The sequence below is a fragment of the Pollicipes pollicipes genome, unplaced genomic scaffold (assembly GCF_011947565.3).
Source record: "Pollicipes pollicipes isolate AB1234 unplaced genomic scaffold, Ppol_2.1 Scaffold_4219;HRSCAF=4965_pilon_pilon_pilon, whole genome shotgun sequence".
NCBI classification, from domain to species: Eukaryota; Metazoa; Arthropoda; class Thecostraca; order Pollicipedomorpha; family Pollicipedidae; genus Pollicipes; species Pollicipes pollicipes.
Genome location: NW_023596448.1, coordinates 2,585,275 through 2,590,478, shown reverse-complemented (window position 1 = coordinate 2,590,478; position 5,204 = coordinate 2,585,275).

Genomic DNA, 5,204 nt, shown 5'->3' with positions numbered 1-5,204 from the left:
CAAAGTCAATTTCAAGGTGCCAACCGCCTCACTGTCCTCATCAGCTACTGGCTTTACTTATTTTGGCACCCATGACCATTTCCGTAGGTTTTTGACCTGAACATGGTCTCCAAATGTTGGTCAGTTCTTCGTCACTAATGCCTCTATGAAGACGTCCCATGGTTTAGAAACGTTCACATGTTGATATACAAAGTGGGATAAGGGAAACAGTGCAAGTAAACTGCTGCTGAAATAACGTCTCTGGTAAAAGTCATAATGGATATCTGTACACTTTTCTGCTGAAATGCGTCACATGTCTTTACATCGTGCTGAAACTGGAACTCTGCATTGTAAAATCATCAAGATAAGTACCAATCAATTATCTGATAGACGATGTTCACTGGCCTCCTTAGGTGCTGTGAGCTCATGAAGGAAGTCATATCTCACAGCAAACGGTATCTCTAGCACTGTCGCCGCCGTATGGGCGACATGTCCGTCCTTCCTCAGTTATGCACGTGTTGGGGGTGCCGGAGGCGTGACGGTCACTGTGCCACTGGATCACCATCTGTTTCCATGGGCGTTGCCTTATTGCATGTTGCATAATATCGTCATTGAGTAGACTCAATAATAGGAAGCGCGGGACATAAAACCGACCCCCAAGAATGCGTTATTGACTGTCGTTACACCCAGCGGCACGTCCCGACGACAGCAACTTAAGCTTCGCTTCCTATCTGCCTACATTTACCTGTGGTGCATCCTGCTCTTCGCTGTTTCGCTCGGTGACCAGACCTTTTCCTGTTTGTTGGGGTGCCATCGATGGAGTCACGTATAATATCACGTTAAAACCTTAACACTTTACACTGTTTTTACTTCTTTCACACGGCTTTCCTACCACTCATTTTCCTTTCATCCCGCACCACAGGCCGCCAGTTCTAATGGACGACGGTCAATGTTATAGTTAAGAAATGTGACCGGAAAAAGGCATCAAATTGGAGATTCCTGTATCTGAAGATAGGAAAAGGGAACCAGATAGAGACACACAAAGTATCCCGATTTGTCGATGGTACTTCGAAGGCACTTTAAAGCACGTGGTTGTATAAATTTCAGCAGTTTGACCAACTATGTTCTGATATCGCAGCAAGCAAAACGCGCTCTTTTTAGGGAAAGACTTAAAAAATACACAAGCTTGGTAGCTCGGATTGATGGATGATGTCCGTAACTGAAAATTAGGTGAATATACGAACAATGCCAACAGATCGAAGTGCAATATACTGTCAATTCATATGACGGATTCTCTAGTACATTTCCGTAGTATGTCAACAATTGCTTCTCAAACTGTCTTCGCTACACTCGGGTCACATGCCGCGGTCCCGCGTCCCCTATTGTCGACGCGTCAAATACGGTTTACGGAAACAGGTTTGAAAAAAACACCACCTATGCCCATTCCAGAGCTGGTGATTGACATTCATGGGATACACCTGTCATTCATTTCAGTGACGTTTAAATAAACAAAACAAAAAATCATTTCATTTATCAGAGTAGAACCTTGACCAAAAAGTTTTTACTCATTAAAAATCACCCAATGACATCTTAATGCGCCATTTATTTCCGGACATAACATTGCGACTGTTCACATATGAGCTGGATAGCTTAAACGCTTCATGTGTCGTAGATCATGTTAAAGTGGGCAGTTCTGTGTTGGGGTTCAGTAAACATAGAATGCATGCATGGAGAGCAGCATACAGTGGCACTAAGCGATGACTATTGATGCAAAATAACTATTTGCTGTGTCCTTGAAACCAAGCACGGCTCAAACTAACACCACAACTGTTCATACTTCCATCGCGCCAGTGCATTTCACTGCGCCACATCACGTTTCCACCGTCAAATAAACGAAATCGTTCATTTGATTTCCCTACAGTGCTCTGTGAAAGTATGCCTGGATAAACACCACATCGTCCCTTACCTTCTCATGGCCTCGAAAAGTATTATGTCCACCCAGACACAACATACTGAAACCTAAGTCCCAGCGAACCATTTGCTTTACTCTTACGGGAAGATTTGGTTCCTTTGTTGATTTTTGTTGAATGCATGATTGAAAAGAACACGCATAGCCCAGTAGACTTATATCAGTTAACTTACTGTCGGAAAAAAGAAAGAAGGCCCTCTTCTTGGGGTAAGAACTATGTCATGGGGTCCCACCGCAACCCCACTCACCGCCACTTCCCGCTGCCGACTGCAAACACTTTCACGCCTGCAGTTTTAGACTTTGTTATACAGCCCTGAAAGCCCCACTGCCGAATCGGACTGTCAATCATTTGTTACTGTCTCTGCGCGTGTATGCAAGCTTCTTCTCGAGGCGATGTGGCTAGATGCGGTGGCAAGATGGCGCGTGCATGTGGTTGAGAAGTCTGTTTCCTCGTTACGTTTCGACATGACGATGCTTAGGATCGCTGTAAGACGCCGCCACATGGTGCTGCATAACGCAAACGGAATCGTAAAATTGCGACTTATTTGCACCACCAGGCTGAGGCATGAGTGACGTGTAAACAAAATGCTAATACTGTATCAGGTCGGACATTTCTGTTGAGTAAGGTGGCCCGTCCAATCCGTGGTATCTGCTATAGAGTGGTACCAAGAATGCAGAATAATAAAGGTGATTAGTTTGTGAAGCACCGACTGACTGGTGATGAAAAAATCTTGCTTACATTTCACCACATTGCATTGTCACTGTTTTGATCGCTGCGAACTAATATGCACTTAAGGTACAGAAAAACCTGTATTTCCATGACAACCCGGGCGTGGAATGGGAACGAGTTTTTTCTCATACGACAACTCAAAGCAGTCATTTTCGCTAAGATAACACAGCTTAATAAACTTTTCAGCGAGGGACAGGTCGGAAGCTTACACAGCAGAACCTTATCAATATGGGCGTATTATCCAGGGCGTATCCATAAACTGGGGTACGAGTTGTAGTTAGAGCGGGGGTGACGGCTACATGCGGATGATCGGCGTAGGTGACGTAGTTGTAGCCGAGAGAACGCCTGTAGCGTCCGTGGCTGGATCCGTGTCCTCCGGGCTGTGACTTGAGCCGTGTCCCCCATGCTGCGGCTGAATCTGTGACCGTAGTTGTAGCCCAGAGAACGTCCGTTTCTCTCAGGGCCATGTCCGTTTCCTCCGTGGCGCTATGGTCATAGTCGCCATAGTTGCCATGGTTACGCGCCGTGTGAGAGTAGTAATTGAGTAAAACAGCAGATGAAAGTGCAACGATGGACTAGTTGTCCGTCGAAAACTGTCCACAAAATAAGTTTGCCCTCAAAAACTGTCCACAAAGAAAAGTTACCATGAACAATGGCAGCCTTTTCAAGTGAAAACTACCATCTGCGACGAATTACCCTATTGCCCCCCTCCAGATGCTTATGTCGTGAAAATTCTTGCTAGAATCCAATGAAAAGGAAGAAGTTTGTAAAGGACACTTACGGTGTATTGCAAACTATCTTGAAATTATTCATACTTGACATTTCACGTTGATATTCGCTGCAGTTGACCACCGCCAAGTTTGACAAAAGTAGCTGAGGGATATGGTGATGGTCATAAACAGTATGTATGTAAGTAATAAGTATGGCAGGCCCTCCTGAATACAGTCAACATCGATGCTCTTTCTAGTAATGTCCCATAGGATTCAAACTTTCAATGTGATGCTTTAAAGGCATGATTTTCTAGAATGTTAACGAACAATTTTACACCTGTGAAAACAGGGTTATTTTGAAAATGAGCGGCTTTAAAAAATCTGAGATGAATTGCAATTTGTTAGTTAGGTACAACTAACTAACAACTGTTAGTTAGATACGAAGTAGAAAAAACTGCATTGTTTGTTTCTTGCGGCAGTACAGAAAATGCCTAGCAAATATTTACAATTTACCTGGAAACTTGAGCGTGACCTCACAGCAACCTCACACCGCTGCCGGTGCCAACCGTGGCTGCTCAGGCATCACATGCACTTGAAACCGTGCTCTGGCCTTCGGGCAGCAGCACACTTTCAGCGTTGCCAGAGCCTTCCCGATCCACGTAGCTCAAAGCTCGCTGAAAGACGTGACAGTGCAACGGATATGCTGTAAAAGCACACGGTAAAAGCGTTTCAGACATTTGCTACCGAGCACCTGGCCGGGTTTCACCACAGACCGAGCACCTGGCCGGGTTTCAGTTAAAGACTGGTAACAAGAGGCTGGTAAGACTGGCCTTAAGACTGGTAACAAAATGCGACTTACCTTATGGACCAGAGATTCCGTTTTCTTGAAAGTCTCGTACAAAGTGCAATCCACAGTCCGACGATGGACCACTTCTCCGTTCGAAAAACTATTCACAAAATAAGGTTGCGATAAAGAGTACCAGATTTTTAAAGTCAAATGACTACTGCTTACCGAACGCTTACCGAACTACTGCTTACCAGTGAGAACGGAAACAGACCACTGCGACCTAACAATGCTGCCTGTATGATTATAGCCCCTGGCGCTTCTCATCAAGAAGAAATTAACCTCTGATGCCCGGCCCACCTCCCAAAGTTGCATTGGTGATGGAGCCTCTTCAACGCTGCTTTAAACGGCGTCCAGGCCCGCCCACGACGGGTGATGAAACTGCGTTTTGCATTACCTTAGAATCTTAACACCATACTTTTCACCTGTTTTCCTACAATGCCGCATCAGCAGTGACGGGCAAGCATGCTTCGCAGTGGCGGACAAGCGTAATGATATCATGCTAATAAACGTGACTGGAAACATGAGGGTGGAGGCTGTGTTGCGTGAAATAAGAAAACAAGATCTTGATAGACACATACAAAGTGGCATATTTATGAACGGTTATCTCAAAACCACTGAAAATCACACGGTCGTACCCATACCAGGAGATTTAACAGCTATGTTGTGGTATTACGGTAAGCATTTTGTGATTAATTGTGGTCGAGTATGCTAACAAGTGCTCGTCAAAATTGGATTCTCTAAACTAGGGCCACATGCCGTAGTCTCACTCTCCGTAACGTCAATCCCACCAACCACGGTTAATGCAAACAGTCGTGAGACAACACAGCGTTGCCCATTCTAGGCTTCGCGATTGATATTCATCGTCATTGTGAATGTACTTCATCGACATTTGAATCAACGTGATCAGTCCTTATTTTCACAACAGTTGAACAGACACTAAAGAGATCTCGTCCAGCTGAAATCACTGCC